We start from the raw sequence: 19487 nt of genomic DNA, 5'->3' as shown, positions 1-19487 counted from the left end.
GGGAAGGAAGGAAGAGGGGAGGGAGGGAAGGAAGGAGGGAGGAAGGAAGGAAGGAAGGAAGGAAGGAAGGAAGGAAGGAAGGAAGGAAGAAGTTATGAGGAGATTGGGGGTAGAGGTGGATCAGAGAGGGGTAGAGATGAATATGATTGAAATACACTGCATGCATGTATAATACTGAAGTAGTTAATCAAAATATTACATTTTTAAGTTATTTTTTAAAAAGAATCTGGGGAACCTATGACCTGGGGTAATAAAAGAAGAAACTTATTTACTCTACTAATCTCTAACTGAAGTCTAGCTTTCCTTTGAATGCAGACAGCAAGATATCATGGATCAGCAGCAGCTGTGACTTTGTCACCAAGAAAAATAATTCACAGGTGCTTTCATGTGATTGCGTTGTTTGCAGCTGTGTCGAAACAACTGTGATGAACTCAGCAGCTTTTACGTAGGTATTTGAGCTGCTGTTGGATTTGAAATAAAAGCCACAAGATTTACAAAACCACAAATTTATCCTCAGAACAGTTTAATGTAATTAATTAGCGTGTGTGTGTGTGTGTGTGTGTGTGTGTGTGTGTGTGTGTGTGTGTGCATGTGTGTGTGTGCGTGTGCGTGTGTCGTCAGAGGTCACCTCTCAAGTATCACTTCCCAACTTCCATTGGATGGGTCCCCCCTACAAGCCATCTTCTCCCACTGAGCCACCCTGCCAACCCAGTACTATATAATTTATAGAACATTTTTAAGGAGTCCACAAGCCTCGCCAGATTACTGAAGAGAGATTGACAGCTCCAGAAAGTCTGACTCTTGCTCCGCATCCTGACAGTAGCTGCTCTCAACTGAAGACCTCTAGCTGATGTCTCTTTCTGAGGTGACACTCAAGAACAGGAGCTTTGAGACTCGGCTGTGTCTGGACCACTCCCGTGATGTGCAACCATATGTTGAGAGGTAAAGATGCTGCAACCCCTTGTAGCCATCCTGCTCTGTGCTCTTAAGTCTGGACATGTCTCTGTGTGTGCCTGGGTGTCACTACTGGGGAATGCAGTTCAAATCTAATCTGCACCATACACATCCTGGTAGGAGGAAGCTGGCTGGGCAGAGCCAGGTACAACAGAAGCACCTGAGAATCTTGGTGAGCCATGAAGCAAATGTGAGCAGTTCATCACTGACTGGCTCCCAGAACAAATGTCAGTGAAATATAAAATAGCATTAGCACAGAGGAGAGCTGAAAATGGTTACTCTTTTTGCATGAATTTGCATAGATTAGATTATTATTCATGGTGAAGGACCACGCATGTACCTGTAGCATGGAAGAGAACAGGCCGTCTGGCTAGTTCAGGAACTAGGAGGCAACCCGTCTTAAGGCTTCTTGTTGAACACACAGACAGATTCCGTCATTTCATCTGTCTGCTAATATCTCATCTTTGCTCCTTTCATTGGGAAGGAAGCTTCTGTCTCTTTTGTGTTTTAAAAACACTTTTTTCAGCCAATATATTCTGGTCATGGTTCCTCGTTCCTGTACTCCCTCTAGATAGATCCTCCCCACTCCCTCCCACCCAACTCCGTGCCCCATCTTTTTTTAGAAAGCAAACAAACAAATCAGGATAAAAGGGGAAAAATACAAGTCACACACACAAACACACAAACACACAAACACCACCACCCACAAAATCTGAAACTGTAGCATACCAGCAAAAGACCAGTAAAACAAAAGAAAATGCCCAAATAACGCAATAATCGATTAAAACGTCTACAGAAATACTGTTGAACTCACTTTGTGTTGGTCTTATACTGCTGCACATGGAGCTTACCGTTAAGAGCAGTTTTATAACCCACTGGAGAAAACTAATTTTTCCTTTGCCAACAGGTATCAGTTGCAGATGGCGGTTTGGTTAGGGGTGGGAGCCTGTGTCTACTTCTCACCTCTCAGTGCTGGAACCCCATCTGGCTTGAACTTATGCAGGCCCTGTGTGTGCTGCCACAGTCTCTGTGAGTTCATCAGTACTGCTGTGTCTGGCAGGCATTGCTGCTTTGAAGTCATCCCTTCCTTTCTGCCCTGACAATCTTTCTGTCTCCTCCTCTACAGAGTTCCCTAAGCCTGGAGGGGAGAGCTTTGAAGAAGACATCGCGACTTTAGGACTGACTGCTCCATTATCTCAGAATCTCTACACACTGCTCAGTCATGGGTCTCTGGAGAAGTGAAGCAACTGTCTTTAATGCTCTCTTTTCTTGCACAGGATATGCCTCCACAAACAAAAGCATTCCCATCTAGCCACCACTCGAAAGACAAGGCCCTTCCCAGCCATGGCTTGGCAGTCTATGGGCTGGAGTGATTAGGGGATGAAACACCGTGCAGAAACTAATAGAGTGGCTCAGACCCTGGAGATGCGAGCTTGGAGAGATTTGCTTCCTTTTAAATCCATTTTTAATTTTAATAGGCACATAACTATTATTTCTATCCAAGAGGTAACCAGGTGACGTTTAAATACATGTCTGTGGTATGTGATGTTCACAACAGGGTAGGACATGGAGATGTCTGGCATGGTCTTGAAAAGGTGAGGGTCTATTTGGGCAGACATGACTCTGTCATTGCTGTGTCCTACTCCTTGGAGGACTTTCCCCAAATATGGGTAGAAAGCTTTCCATGTTGAACCTTACTCTGAGATAAATTATTTCAAAGCACACATGCTATTACTTACTGGGGTTAAAAAAAAAAAAAAAAAACAAGTATCGATTTTCAGCCATCTATGGTTCTCCATCCATTAAACTTATCAAGCCCAAAACATCAGCAGTGTAATTAAGTGATGGCCTACCTCTAGTAAGGAAGAAAGGCCACCATAACAGTTGGAGGAACAATGATTTCCTCTTCCTAGGGCTTTAATTTCCTCTCTCTGTACCTTGTCTTCGCAGGACACTGGCAAAGGCCCACTGATCGCCTCTCTTAGATAAGTTACGTGTTCCAAGAAATGGCATCTATTTGAAAATCTTAGTGATTATAAATGAGGCTTCATGTCCTTATCAGCTCCTTGTCCTTGAGTGCAGCTCGTGGTGAACAATGGGGGTAACTGAAGGTTGATAATCTGTTAATCCATTCTGAATGAAATGGGAAGGAGCTTTGTGTTTGAAAGGGTTTCGAGAAGAGTAAACACCGAGTGGAATATGGCATGGACATTGTCTGAGGAATGGTTTTGTACAAGCACAAAGACTGATGACCTAACTCCTTATGTGCAAAGCCCCCAGCGACCCCAGCCAGGATTTCATTTGGCCTAAAGTCATTTCCCATTCCACTTCCAGAGAGAGACGAAGTAACAGAACTGCTGCTATAAAGCCCAGAAATTGCTATAAAGCTGGCATTTGTACTGGTAGTGAGAATACAGAACACGAGAGAGAGAGAATTGCATCGCAAGTTTAAGTGTTAGGAAAATGTGTTTTCTCCTTAGTGAAGCTTGATTTTGTCATGTGGACATTGTAAACTATGTCGCCAGTGGTTTTCTCTTCCTTGCTCAGTCCCTAATAACCTTGACACCAGATCTGCAGCCTACCTTTATCTGCTGAGGAGAACAATGCCACACCAGTTTTCTGTGTACTAATCTTGCCCAGCTTTAATTTATATTCCAACCCCAATTTCCCCTCTGCCTTGATGTTATCATACCTGTCTTTTGATCCTGCGTATTGCTTATTCTAATCATCCCGGGCCCTGCACAGACCGAAACGATTTCCACTGAGTTGTCCTGTTAGCATTATAAATGCTGATGATGCATGCTGACATTATGGGGCTTAAGATATGAAAGACCTCTATTTGAAAACACAGGGCATGGCTGATTCCATTCTTGGCATGAGAGAAAGCCAAGTTGTGTTAAAGGTCTCCCCGAGGCTGGTGCCAGCATAATGCTATCGAAGAGCTCAAAAATCTGAAGAGGTCCTACAAAGCCACAGAGTACAAGGCCTCTTGCCCAAAACATGTACCTGTTCCTATCATCAGTCCACTGGGAACTCGTCTGTCATTCTGTCTCCTTGGTCAACCTCATTACCCTTTCCTAAGAAGTCACTGTATTCAAGTCTTTGTCATGAACAAGAGAAACTTCCCTTTGTCTTACATAAGCTTCCTCCTCCTTCTCGTTACCTTCACTTTTTTTTTTTTTTTTGGTTGTTTTGTTTTGTTTTGTTTTGTTTTGTTTTTATCGAGACAGGGTTTTTCTGTGTAGTCCTGGATGTCCTGGAACTCACTCTGTAGACCAGGCTGGCCTCGAACTCAGAAATCTGCCTGCCTCTGTCTCCCGAGTGCTGGGATTAAAGGCGTGCGCTACCACGCCCAGCTAACCAACCTCACTCTGCCCATCTCCTTCTCTTGGGCTCCTATTAGTCCTCTGACCTGTTGTTGTCAAGGACACCTGGCCTGTACTGCCACTGTCACCTATCAACATTCACAGAACACACGTGTACAGCTGACCTCATTACTCCCTCTGAAGAAGCCATGGTTGTGAACTCCTCTTTTTTCTTAAACACTGTCTTCCTTTGGAATCTGAGACATCACAATGTCTTGACACCTTTCTACCTCTCTGTGTCACTTTACCTTTGAACATCCATCATCGTTTGCTTATGACTAACTGTTGGTTCTTTGGGGGATTTTTTTCAGGTCCCTTTTCTCTAGTCTACACCCATGGTTTCAAACACCACATGTCTCCCCAATCCACATCTGTTCTCTTAAATGCCAATCAAATGGCCAAGTACCTACCACTTCTCCTGAGTCTATCTGAAATGTCTTAATGATCATAAATGAGTGTAAAGTACCTCCGATCTTAACAATTATAATAAAACAGCACAGGAGCCTGACGTAACAGGCACAAAACTGATTTCCTTGTCTTAATGAAGGAACCTCCCTCACCATCAACCCAACTGTCTTTTACTTGCCCTGGCTGGATTCTTTCACCAGCTGCACATTAAGAAAACAGCAAACAGTATATCATATTTGCTTTTCTATTCTGTTTTCTTTTTTTTTTCCTTAAGAATTATTTATTTTTTAACTGATAAAATGTTTTAATGAAGTTATTTAGACTTAAGGGTCCAGCTGATGTTGGAAAATTGATATACTTTAAGATTCCTTTTTTAAACAAATACAAATCTGTTAAGGGGAGCGAGGAAGGGTGGCAAGCTTAAAAAAGAAAAGCGGAAAGGGAGGGTTCTCTTACGCCCAGGATTTGAGGCAGTTAACATGGCTGAAGCTTACAGTCCAAAGCCCCCGTGCTGTGCGTGCGCTCGGGTGTTGCAGGTGCAGTCTGGAGATGTAGCAGGCTCCGCGTTGGTGGCCAGGCTCACGGTGGTGCCCTCTTTGCGCACAGCCTGGTAGGGGTCCAGCTTGGAGACCAGCTTGGCGGAGGCCGAGAAGCCGTTCCACATACAGTCCGGATGATGTTCTTCATCATCATCCGGGTCATCCAGGTCACAGACGAAGCTCTGCTTCACCGCATCTCCTCCTGGCAGCTCGGGCAGGTCTGCGGTGGAGAAGCTATCACCATCGAGGTCCCTGGGGGCGAAAGACACCGCGACCTGCTTCGCAGGGAGGCAAGTAGAGCCCGGCATGGCCGGGGATGGGCTTGGCGAGGGCAGCAGCTCGAATTTCTTCCAGATGTCCTCGCTGGGCGCTGGCGGCTGCGGTGGCTGCTGGTGCACATCCTGTCCTCCTCCTCCTCGTCGCACATGAAGTATGGCTGCACTGATTCATAGTCCAGGTCGCAGTTGCCTTTAGCGAGGCTCACGTGGAGGGGCATGGTCGCGGCGTTGTGTCTGGAGGCGACCCCTATTTATTTATTTATTTATTTATGTATATAAATATATTGTAGCTGTCTTCAGACACACCAGAAGAGGGCATCTAAACACTTTACAGATGGTTGTGAGCCACCATGTGGTTGCTGGGAATTGAACTCAGGACCTCTGGAAGAACAGTCAGTGTGTTCCTAACCATTGAGACATCTCTCCAGCCGTCTTTTCTGTTTTCTTGGGACAGCACAGTCATAGAATAGTTGACTTGAAATGGGTAGAGATAAAGCTGCCCAATTGTTTAAATGGTGTTGGTGATAAAGCAGAGAGTACAGAGGGAGTATCTTTACTCTCTTAAAGTCATGAGTTAATCATTCCTAAACAAGGCATGGGTGGGACACTGGCTGTTCTCCTCAGTTCAACTCCATTGACTATAATCCATGGAAAGTCCTAAAGGCTACAAAGAAGATCATTTGTCTCAATTTTAGGTGTTGAAATTTTCACTTTCTTGGTCTCTTCTGGATTTTTTTTTTTTTTTAAAGAAATGTAGCAGTCTTAAAGGAAGGCTTCGTTAGGGGCTGTTAGGATAGCATCTAAATGAGATTCTCTGTCATATTTCTAGAACTTTCTTCAGATGCAGCAAAAATGAAGAGAGTCATCACAGTGAGACAAGACTCACAAAAGAGTTCAAGAGTCTATGTGGAATAGTTTGAGGAGGAAAATTGGTATCAGGTCTTCTTTGAAGGTCTGGTAGAATTCTGCACTAAATCCATCTGGCCATGGGCTTTTTTGGTTGGGAGGTTTTTAATGACTTCTATTTCCTTGTTTGATATGGGCCTGTTTAGATAGTTTAGCTGCTCTTGATTTAACTTTGGTATGTGGCATCTGTCTATAAAACCACCCATTTCATCTAGATTTTTCCAGTTTTGTTGAGTATAGGGTTTTATAGTAGGATCTGATGATTTTTTTTTTTAATTTCCTCCATTTCTTTTGTTACGTCTCCCTTTTCATTTCTGATTTTATTAATTTAGATACTGCCTCTTGGCCCCTTAGTTAGTTTGGCTAGGGGTTTATCTATCTTGTTGATTCTTTCAAAGAACCAGTTTTTGGTTTTGCTGATTCTTTGTATTGTTTTCTTTGTTTCTATTTGGTTGATTTCCACCCTGAGTTTGACTATTTCCTGCCTTCTACTCCTCTTGGGTGAGTTTGCTTCTTCTTGTTCTAGAGCTCTCAGTTGTGCTGTTAAGTTGTTAGTGTAAGATTTCTCCAGTTCTTTACCAGGGCACCTAGTTCTATGAACTTTCCTCTTAGCACTGCTTTCATTGTGCCCCATAAGTTTGGGTATGATGGGTCAACATTTTCATTAAATTCCAGGGAGTCTTTAATTTCTTTCTTTATTTCTTCCCTGACCATGTTATCATTAAGTAAAGAGTTGTTCAATTTCCATGTGTATGTGGCTTTCTGTAGTTTTTGCTGTTATTAAAGACCAACCTTAGGCCATGGTGATCTGATAGGATGCATTGTATTATTTCAATCTTCTTATATCTGTTGAGTGTTGTTTTGTGACCAATTATATGGTCAATTTTGGAGAAGGTACCATGAGGTGCTGAGAAGAAGGTGTATTCTTTTGTTTTAGGGTGAAATGTTCTGTAGCTAGCTATTAAATCCATTTGGAAGAACGAGGACATCCTAAATTTTGCAGGCAAATGGATGGAACTAGAAAATATCATTCTGAGTGAGGTAATTCAGACTAGAAAGGACATGCATGGTATGAACTCACTAATAAGTGGATATTAGCCAAAAAAAAAAAAGTACAGAATACACAAGATACAGTCCACAGAACTCAGAAAGCTCAACAAGCTGAAATGCCCAAGTGAGAATGCCTCAGTCCTAGTTGGGTGAGAGAAGAAAGCAATCACAAGTGGAGAGGGAGGGAGGGACCTGGAAGGGAAAGTGGACAGGATGGGGGTGGAGAGTAGGAGGGAGAGGGGAACCTGATCTGGTATTGGGTGAGGGAAAAGGACTGAAGCCCTGAGGGCCAGCGAAAAGAATGTAAACAGGCAACCTCAGGAAATAGGAGGTTGGGGGGGGACCCCCCAAAATGCACCGAAGACCAGGGAGGTGAGAGACTCAGAGGACTCAAAGGGAAGGGACCTTAAATGAAACACCAGACAGTAGGGAGAGGGAACTTAATAGAACCCACCTCCAGCAGGAAGACAGGACATCAAGTGAGGGATGGGATTGCCATCCCACAGTCATATCTCTGACCCATAATTGCTCCTGTCTAAAAGAATTACAGGGATAGATGGAGAGAAGCCTGAGGAAAAGAAGGTCTAGCTACAGGCCCAAAGTGGGATCCAGCTCAAGGGAAGGTCCCAAGGCCTGACACTATTACTGAGGCTATGGAGCACTCACAAAAAAGGGACCTATCATGACTGCCCTCCAAAAGACCCAACAAGCAGCTGAAAGAGTCAGATGCAGGTATTTGCACCAACCAATGGACAGAAGCAGCTGATCCCTGTTGTTGAATTAGGGAAGCTGAAAGAAGCTGAGGAGAAGGGTGATCCTGTAGGAGGACCAGCAGTCTCAATTAATCCGAACCCCAAAGATCTCAAACACTGGACCACCAAACAGACAGCATACACCAGCTGATATGAGGCCCCCAACACACATACAGTAGAGGACCACTGGGTCTGTGTTCATTCAGAGATGATGTTCCTAACCCTCAAGACACTGGAGGCCCCAGGGAGTTTAGAGGTCAGGTGGGGTGGGGTGGGGGTAGGGGCATCCACATGGAGATGGGGTGGGTTGGGGAAGAGGTGCAGACAGAGGGTGGATGGGAGGGGCAGGGAATGGAATATGGAGTGTAAAAAGTAAATTAAAAATAAAATAAATTTTTTGAAAAAGTCGATGTGGAGAACACTGGGATGACCTCTCATTACATCTGAATGGAAGGAGGAGAAAACATGACTAAGCAAAGCCTGGAGGTAAGATGCCCACACCGGTGAGATAGAAACACTCTTGTTCTTATATACTGCATTAGAACTGACGACTGGAGCCTTGTGTGCTGTCGCATGCCTTTAGTTCCCTACTCAGGAGGCAGATCTCACGAATTCCAGGCCAGCCTGATCTACGTGGCAAGTTCCAGACCAGCAGGAGTGAGCATGAGACCATATATGAACAGACACAAACAAAACTGACGACTAAGATGTAAAGTCTGAACCTTGCCCAAGAGACCCAGATGCTGAAGGCAAGCATCTCACTGTCTCGGCTAGAGGCAGGATTTTGCCAACCTAATAATGATACATTTAATTAATATGTGGTCAAAAGGAGAAAATAATAAACACTAAAAATAATAAACACAATATTAATGATGGCTGGGCAGAGACCAGGGAACACTTTTCTAATTTAGAGATTTTTCTCATTATCAAAGTGTCCAGTTAGCACTGATACAAAGGCACTCAAATTGTTAATTGACTTAATGTCTTAAAGACTTGCACATATCTTCTAAAAGAAAATCCAAGCAACTTGGTGTCTTTTAATTACAAATAAAACACAAGGTGTTTTTAGAAAGTCCTGGGCTTATATTATTTCATTAAATTAAAACACTAGTTTTTTTATTTAGAATATAAAAATGAATTTTCCCCCAATTTTTCTCATTCAAATATTTTTCACAGTTTCATAAATATTTATTTAAAATATATATGGCATACTGAGGATGGCTATAGCTTAGTGTTAAAGCACTTATCTAACATGTGGAAGGCCCTGGGTTCATAAAATACATACAACTAAATGTAACATAAAATACATACAACTAAATGTAGCATAAAGTACATACGGCTAAAAGAAACAAGCAAGGCAGGATTAGAGCAAAGCCCGCATAGAACAGGAAGTAGGCAAGGTTTTTCTATAAGACACTGCCCATGTAAATATATTAATATATTTTTAAATATTAAATATTCTTACCAATCCCTTACATGAAGGAACTTGTTAAGTACCCTAGAATTCTGATTAGCCTGAGGGGCCATACTTTGGAGTCAGTATGCATGCCCGACATAAAGGGACAGCAATTCTGCCCCACCCACCGTTCAGCAAAAGTGTTTATTAATTTCCAGAATCTTTTCTCATTCTTGCCACAGATCAACAAAATGCCTCCTTGACTAAAAGTTACAATATATAATTCAAAGTTATGAGTCAAAGAAAAAGTAATTAATGCTGCTGTGGTTTGTATACGAAGGGTTCCCCCAAAGGCTCCAATGTTGAAAGCTTGGGTTCCCAAGTGACAGGTTTAGGGGCAGCAAATATATCATGAACCTTCAGAAGCTGATGTCCTGGGGAAACTAATGAACAACATTAATAATCTAAGGCTAATTAAAAAAAGAGAACAATAACATATAAAGACTAAAACACGAGATATCCCTGTAGATCCTTAAAGCATTAAAAAGATAAAGGGCTGTCATAAGAAACTTCGTCAAATAACTTAACCTAAATTATGTGGAAATTTTCCTTCAGAAAAGGGATTTGCTCACCCTAGCACAAAATCAGAGCAACTAGCATTGAAAATCTTCTATCAGCCAAGGCAATCTGGACCATGTTACTAGTGAACTCTGCTGAGCGTTTTGTCAGAAAGCATGATGCCCTCCTTTAAACCCTTCCAGGAAATAGGGAGTACTCACACTTCCCTGTGAGCACTGAGACCATCATTGCTCTCTCACCAAACCCTGATAAGAGTATTGCAAAAGCAACCCATCGCAGACCACCTCTCTCGTGAACATAATCAAAAAAGAACTCAACAACATATTAGTAAAGAAGACCATATTGTAAGATCTAGAAAAATACATTTAACCGATGTAATACTTACTTGAAATTTATAAAAACAAAAACCCCCCATCAGCAAACACAACGAGAAGAAAACATCTTGAATTTTAGTTTTTTAGAGACATCTATGTGTTGCAGGATATTTAATCACATTGTGAACCCTGACATGAACTGGAAAAAAGCTATTTCATGTTGTGGCGTGGCTCAGCCCTAGCACACATCTTTAACCCAAGAGCTTTCTGTAAATGAGAGCTAAATAAAGTCAACAATATGTCAATGTGGAGCAAGCAACCAGTTGACAGGGAGTGAACATAAGGAAACCCAGGAAAGAGAACGGAGGGACTTTGAGTTGGCGGGTAATTCAGACAGTGCGGAGAAGGAGAAAGAGCCTTTTCCTTCTGGACGTTGGTGGAGTAAGGTCAGCTGGGTGCTTTCTCTGCCTCTCTGAGCCAGCAGGCTTTTACCACAGCTTCTGGCTCCTGGGTCTTCATTTGGTAAATCAAATGGTTGGGATTTTGTTTTTGAAAACAAACATCTACGAGAGCTGGAGAGATGGATCAGCACTTAAGAGTACATATTGCTCTTGTGGAGGATCTGAGCTCAGTTCCCAGCACCCCACAAGATGGTTCACAATTGCCCCACTCCTGCTCCAGGGGATCAGATGCCTTCTTGCCTTGTTGGGCACCTGCATTCACACGCACATACCCACATGTAGACACATATGCATATATACAATTAAAAATTAAAATAAATCTTTTTAAATAAAGTCTGTTAAAATATCTACAAATAAAATCATACTTATGGTACAAAGCAAAAATCTTGTACCCCACAAATGTATACCTATGTATAAGCTTACATTGTAGCTGGATTGTTTTTCCTCAGTAATAAATGGCTTCTCACCTGGGCTAAACCCTTGTATATGCTCTTCTACTCCAAAGATTGTTAAACCTGGGCATGAAAACCAGCAAACACAGAAACACACAGAGTTTCAAGAAGGACCCCAAGCTATGCCCTACAACATCAAGGTGTATGGCTCAGAACTAACGAGGGTGGAGAGTGGTGAGCCCTGGTCTTGCTACAGTAGACATAGAGACGTCAACAGAAGGAAAGTAGCCGTTGCATATAACGCCCCTCACTTGAAATCATAGTATTCTCAATGTGGCTTCAGATCCTAAAACCACCATACCACACAACACATTGCTTGAAACACATCAAGCAATTCTCCCACAGACAAAATTAAAGAGACAAGATAGTGGAGACACGGCTCAGCTGCGGAGTGCCAGCACAGCATGCTCAAGGCCGCAGGCTGAAGCTCCACAGGTCTCTCTTTCATATATTCCACCTTTGTCCAGAACCGCTATCCCTACATTATTCATCTCAATCATATATAATTAATTTTCTACTGTGGTCTACCTAAAAGTCTGGATTTGACTGTTCTCTTAATGACAACATCCTATTTTCAATGATGTAAAACAAGATGTTCCCTTTTGAATGAGGCTGTTGTGGACCCTCCTACTATATAGCAAACCAAATTGTCCTCTATAAACCAATGCCAGCCTTATTAAACAGATTAGAAGTGAGTTTCTGGCTTTTCTCTTTAAATATTGTTAAACAGATATGTAATTCGGTTACTTAAAAAGAAAATCACCACTTTAAAAAACAAACAAAAAAAGAGCCCAATGTCTCTACACACGTTACCTCATTCCCTTATATTTTGCAGCTAATTTATCCTAAACCATGACTGCCTTATTTCAGGTGTTTAAAAGGTTTTAGTTAGTTGGTCAGTTGGTCAGTTGGCTGATTGTCTAGTTAACTGGTTTTCTTGAGATTAAAAACTCACTGTATCAAACCCTCTGAGGTAGAACTTTGGGCCTAGATCATCCATGTTTTCCTGCAGTAGACAAAAATCCTAAACCATCCCTTCAGTTATTGAACCTTCAGATCACATCTCACTTGTAGAATGATGCCTTTATAACTCCAGTTCTAGGGGATCTCATGCCCTCTTCTGGCTTCTGAAGGAACTGCACATACATGGTACACAGACATACAGCAAAACACCCACAAACATAAAGAAAAAATAAATAAATGCTTTTTAAAAAAAAAAAAAAACTGGGAAGAGAAATGAAATTGGCTGCAATCATCTACTGTGGAAGAAGTGTATGTGTGTGTGTGTGTGTGTGTGTGTGTGTGTGTGTGCATGTGTGTGTGTGATCTCATCTCTGCATTCAAGGCAGAAGAATTATATTCTTATAGAATATTTCATTCCTTCACCTGAGCCTGTATCTTTCTCTTCCATAAAACACACACACACACAAAATTGAATGCTATTTTTCCAAGCTGAGATTCATCATCTAAACCACAATCTATAAACATGTGATCTCAAACCCACACACAAGTGTTAGTCTTCTGCCTTCATCAAGGAGACCACTATAGAAAACCACAGCCAATCAAAATGTAACGATATAGAGCCCAGTTCCAAAGTATGTATCTACAAAACTCTCTGCACCTAAAGGCCAGGGAACACTGCAGAAGAGGGGCGTCAAGATAGTAAGCGCCAGAGGATCAGTTTGCTGTGAGATTGTGTCTCCTAATAAGTCTCACCAATATGAGTGCCCAAACATAAGCTGTATAAGGATGGCACCACTATATGCCAAAGTGAACAGGGAAAGGCCCATGAGGCCTTGATCATACATAAAGAATTACAGGCAACTAAGGAAAGGCAGGAGTGGGCAAGGTGGCCTTCCCCAAGGAGGAGCACATCAATTGGTTGTCTGGTGCCAAAAGGTTAGCTCTGAAACATACATAGAAGTATGTATGTCTTAGGGTTTCTATTGCTGTGAAGAGACACTATGAGCATGGTAACTCTTATAAAGAAAAACATTTCATTGGGGCTGTCATAGTTTCAGAGATTCAGTCCATTATCATCATGGCGGGGAAACATGGCAGCAAGCAGGCAGACATGATGCTGGAGATGGAGCTGAGAGTTCTACATCTGAATCCACAGGCAGCAGGAAGAAAGAGTAACACTAGGCCTGGCTTGAGCATCTGAGACCTCAAAGCCCACCCCCACAGTGACACTTTCTCCAACAAAGTCATACCTACTACAGCAAGGCCAAATCTACTCCAACAAGGCCACACCTCCTAAAAGTGTCACTCCCTGTGTGCCAGGCATTCAAACATGTGAATCTATGGGGACCATTCCTATTCCAACCACCACAAGTAATATTATATTTAGGAGTATATGTATGTTAGATGCAGACAATAGCAACTAGTAAAAACAAAGAGATTATAAATTCAAAGGAGAGGAAGGAGAGGCATATGAGAGGATTTAGAGGGAGGGAAGGGAAGGAAGAAATATAATTAAGTTGTAATCTCAAAAATAAGATAAAAAATAAAGACCTCTAATCATGTTTAAAAGATACGTTGGGGTGAGGTGGGGGATGCAAAGATCTCTCGGTGGTTAAGAGCCCTTGCTACTCTTCCAGAGGACCTGAGTTTGGTTCCCAGCAACCATGTCAAACAGGTCACAGCCACCTGTAACTCCAGCTCCGTGGAATCCTACACCCTCTCTGGCTGATGCATATGAATATGCCACACAATGGCAGATACTCACTCAAAGCAGTACACGTAAAATAAATCTCTAACAATAAACAAACAGGGGCTTAAGGTGTGGTCCAGTGGTAAAGAGTTTCTCTTTACCACTCCCAGCACACACATCAGGCAGCTTAAAAGTGCCTGTAACTCCAGTTCTAGAGAATCAGATGTCTTCCTCTGGACTCCATTTCCTCCTCTGGACACACATGGTACACAACATACAGACAACTGGGCATGCCTACACACACACACACACACACACACACACACACACACATGCAAATCACACAAAATTAAAAGATAATTTGGGCTAGGGATAAATCTCAGTAGTCAGATGTTTGCCTAGGATTTAAAAGGTATAAATTCAATGTCCAGCCCTACAAAATAACCATGAAATAAAATGCTTTGCTGAAGCCGGCATGGTGGCGCATGCCTTTAACCCCAGCACTCGGGAGGCAGAGGCAGGCGAATTTCTGAGTTCGAGGCCAGCCTGGTCTACAAAGTGAGTTCCAGGATAGCCAGGGCTATACAAAGAAACCCTGTCTCGAAAAACCAAAAAAAAAAAACAAAAAAAACAAAAAACCTTTGTTGAAATCTATAGCTCAAGAAGCTACTGGAAACAACTGAAAAATAAAGCCATTTCCCTAAAACATCTTCACTTAAGTGCATTTATTTTATGTATATTAATGTCTAATTGTTTGCTTTAATGTGAGCATTTTATCTGTGTTTTATACAAAAAGGGCTTTTTGTTGTTAATCTTGAAGTTGCTAAGTAGCCCATCCTTCCAACTCAGGCTTCCAAACGCTGGGATGGGAGGATGCAGTACCAGTCCTGTACAGTGTTTCTTAATGGAACAACATATTTTTCGTCAGAAATAAAGTATGTGTGAGTAATAATCATGGATTACGCAGTTTTGCTTAAAATGAATTCACATCTTTGCAAAGTGTTAAATATTTAAAGTCATGTTGCTTATGTAATGGGGTATCTATCATTCATCAAAGATAAAGTTCTGGGAGATCCCTCGGCTTCAGGATCGCTATGACAAGAAGAAGTCAGCCACATGCCATCAGATGGCTTCATCGTTTGATAGGAAACACCCTAAGTCAAGAAATATATAGGGATAAAAACAGATTTAGTGCCTGCTGTGGGCTGGGGAATCGGGGCGGTAGGGAGTGGAGAGACAGCTTGGTGGTTAGGAGCACTTGCTGCTCTTGCAGAGGACCTGAGTTTGAGTCTTGGTACCCACGCAGTGGCTCACAACTGCCTGCCCCTCCAGCTTCAGGGGATGTGAACCCTCTTCTGGCCTCGGTAGACCCCAGACACACCTGCGGTACACATAAGCACATGGAAGCAAACATTGCTACTCACACTATAACATAAATATCTCTAGGGGGAAAAACAACAGAAAAGTTAGATTCTCTTTAAAAATTCTGCTTAGCCTAAAAGGCAGACAGTACATATTCTCAGTCATGTATGGAAACTGAAAACACTTGACCAGATGGAAATAAAGTTAGAATAGGTGGGGGAGGGTCAGTAAGAAAGGGAGATCAGAAGAGTTGGTGAGAGCTGGGCGTGGGGGCACACGCCTTTAATCCCAGCACTCGGGAGGCAGAGGCAGGCGGATTTCTGAGTTCGAGGCCAGCCTGGTCTACAAAGTGAGTTCCAGGACAGCCAAGGCTATACAGAGAAACCCTGTCTCAAAAAAACAAAACAAAACAAAACAACAACAACAACAAAAAAAAGAGTTGGTGAGCTGTTCTAAATTTTAGTCAGGGACAAGCTCTGAGCCCAAGTGGTTCTCAGCACAGTAAGGTGACAATAGCTTAGTTTAAGAGTGGGAACTCAGAGCTAGCTTGGGTTATCTAGCAAGCTTCCAGTCAGCCTGAACCACATAGCAAAACCATGTCTCAAGATGATTATTATGTTTCAAAATATCTAAAAGTAGGGACTTTGTCCCTACCAAAAGAAATGACAGGTGTCTTGGGTGTTCAATCTGAGCAGGCGGGGGCCACCTGGGTATCCCACCCTCACCATGGCCCTTCAAGTCTGTGTGAGGCTAAGTGCTTCCTCTCTTTCTGGAGTCAGACAAGGCAGCCCAGCTAGAAGAACATATCCCACAGACAGGCATATCCCACAGACAGGCATATCCCACAGACAGGCATATCCCACAGACAGGCAGAAGCTCTTGATATAGCTCCTGTTTCAGTTGTTTGGAACCCACATCATGGTTAAGCTACAGATCTGCTACATATGAGCTATGAGCGGGAGGCCTAGGTCCAGTCCATGTATATTCTTTCATTGGTGATTTAGTCACTATAAAGTGTCACAGTCTCCCAGGAACATATACACTTCTTACATACTAATGTAATGTAGATGTGTACACTTATTACATACTAATGTAATGTAGATGTGTACACTTATTACATACTGATGTAATGTAGATGTGTACACTTATTACATACTGATGTAATGTAGATGTGTACACTTCTTACATACTAATGTAATGTAGATAGAAACAGTTCTATTTACTCTGGTTTATTCTACTCACTGAAACAATCCTTCCTTCTCATGTTAAAGACCCTGTTATATCAGATTTTTTACCACCTTTAGGATATGAAACATGTTTGGATGTGGATAGAGTGCTGAGTCAGATCAAACATCAACACCGTTTTGATTAGTGTCTCTCGTCACTGGGAAGACCTTTTCCCATGTCCATTACCAGAGTCAATCTTTCACAGAAATTTGCAGAGTTAACCACTAACCTATAAAATGTAATTAAGTTATTTTTCTCACATAAATGTCTTACACATTTGTCTACAAGTACTTTTACTTTTGTTGCTACTGAAATTGTATTTTTATATTACACAGTGAATTTCATATTATGTATATTATGTGAGAATATTTGAGTTGAATGAACTTTTGTATATTTATCAGATATCTAGAGATGCTAAATACTTAGACACTTTGTTACTTCACACAATAATGACACTACCTACCAAACTTCACAGAATTCCTAACTCATTTTCCTGTTTTCCTGTTTGCCTGAAATTTTAATTTCTGTGTTGAAATGAAGTCATGGTGTGGAAAATCTCACACTAGTCTCGCCTCTGAGGGGACTGCTTGCCCTTTTTGATTATGGCTGCTGTAAATTATTTTTGTAATTTTTTTTGTACATGATTTCTTCTATTTCTGGCACACTATGTATTCTGAATGGACACTGAATATGCTAACTCCATTCTTCTTAAGTCTCTTGAGATATAAACATTATTGATACATACACCATAATTGTTCTTTAAAAGCTATTTAGGGAACAGAGGACAGCGAAGCTGGAGTTGTCTCTTTTCGGTCCGTGATGTCTCAGATTCGTTCTTAAGGAACTGAGAACTTAATCTTCCAAAATATCAAAAAAATAAAAAATAAAAAACCATCTTACACCCCATCTCCCACCCCAGCTCCTGCAGCACAAAGGCCCAGCACACCAGGGTTTGTGGGATAGAATCCATACAGTCATCTCACTTACAACAGCTACAGGCTGGAAGGGAACCCGGGCACCAGAAGCGGGATCATGGCATCTCTGGCATTGCAATTTCCAAGCCACCAGATAAGCCGCCGATGCCCTTCATGAGGTACAGCAGAAAGGTCTGGGACCAAGTCAAGGCTTTCAACCCTGACCTAAAGTTGTGGGAGATTGGCAAGATTATTAGTAATGTGTGGCGAGTTAAGTGAATATACCAAGCGGAGAAGACAGAGTGCTGGGACTCTAGGAAGGCCTGCCACAATGCCATGTATACCTTGCGAATATTAATGCAAAAAGTCGTGCGGAAGCCGCAGGAGAGGAAGAAAGTCAACAGCGACAGTCTCACGTGGAGAACAGGGAACTTTATCTGTGCATTCAGCCTGCTGAGGACCCAGGTGATGGTGGTGATGGCTTTTCAATGAAGCATACAGTCACTGTCCATTTCCAGAGAAACCCTGGCCTCATCAGTGAGATTCTCAATGGCAGTGTGGCACCTGACATGCCATCAGTCATCTCAACAACTAGAATACGAGTCCTCAAGCAACAGGTCCAATCTTTTATTATTATTATTATTATTATTATTATTATTATTATTATTATTGGATATTTTCTTTATTTACATTTCAAATGTTTTCACCTTTCCAGGTCTTCCCTTTGGAAACCCCTTATCCCATCCCCTCTCCCCTGCCTCTATAAGGGTGGTCCTCCACCCACGAACTCCTGTCCTTCCACCCAGGCATTTCCCTACACTGGGGCATTGAACACCCTCAGGCCCAAGGGCCTCTCCTCACACTGAAGTTCAACGAGGCCACCCTCTGCCACATACGTGGCCAGCACATGGGTCAATCCATGTGTATTCTTTGGTTGGTGATTCAGTTCCTGGGAGCTCGGGGCGGGAAGGGGGGTCTGGCCTGTTGACACTGTTGCTTCCCCCATGGGGCTGCAAACCCCCTCAGCTCCTTCAGTCCCTTCTCTAACTCCTTCATCGGGGACCCCTGAGCTCAGTCCAATGGTTGGCTGTGAGCATCTGCCTCTGTATTTGTCAGGCTCTGGCAGAGTCTCTCAGGAGACAGCTGTATCTGGCTTCCATCAGCAAGCACTTTGCAGAATTCACAGTGGTGTCTGGGTTTAGTGGCTGTATATGAGATGGATCCCCAGGTGGAGCAGTCTCTGGGTGACCTTTCCTTCCTTCTCTGCTCCACACTGTGTCTCCATATTTCCTCCTGTGAGTATTTTATTCACCCTTCTAAAAAGCACTGAAGCATCCACATTTTGGTCTTCATTCTTCTTAGGCTTCATACCCAAATAGTGCCGAGAGAGAGCGCTAGCCTCCCAGGAGTGCAGACAACAGGTCCAATCTTTAATGGTTCCTCAGAAACTAGAAGCCAAGCTTCTTCAGATACAGGAGCGACACCAGGGAAGAAGAAGTTCCTGGAAAGCACAGATCCCTTTAACAGTGAACTTCAAAGGTTATACGGTCGAAGGTGAGAGTAAACATGGAGAAAACTGCAGCTGATGTTGCATGGGCAGAGGAACGGGCCTGCAAAAGGCAGGAGAAGGGAAAAGAAGGCAGCAGCGCAAGCTGAGGGCGATCAGAGCATCATCCCTGGGAAAGAGCAAGCAGAGAACAAAGCTGAGGAGAAGGAAAAGGTGCACAGCCAATGGAGACAAAGAAGACACGCCTTGAAGAAACAGAAAAGATATAGGTACAGAGACAACATTTAGAGCTAAGATGAAAGGATGGACTATCCAGAGACTACCCCATCCAGGAATCCATCCCATCATCAGCCACCAAACCCAGATACTA

General features: G+C 42.6%; 1 protein-coding gene and 2 pseudogenes across 2 annotated transcripts in view; 1 reads left to right on the top strand and 2 right to left on the bottom strand.

The window, feature by feature from the left end:
* Positions 1-19487, bottom strand: part of LOC110322765 (paralemmin-2) — a 328271-nt gene that overhangs the window by 288922 nt on the left and 19862 nt on the right. The gene's annotated exons all lie outside the window — the stretch shown is intronic.
* LOC110323244 lies at positions 5046-5762 on the bottom strand (annotated as a pseudogene).
* Positions 17585-19487, top strand: part of LOC110323751 — a 2706-nt pseudogene continuing 803 nt past the window's right edge.

This window comes from Mus pahari, chromosome 6 (genome assembly GCF_900095145.1).
Source record: "Mus pahari chromosome 6, PAHARI_EIJ_v1.1, whole genome shotgun sequence".
In the NCBI taxonomy this organism is placed as follows: Eukaryota; Metazoa; Chordata; class Mammalia; order Rodentia; family Muridae; genus Mus; species Mus pahari.
This window is presented reverse-complemented; position numbering and strand designations above follow the sequence as displayed.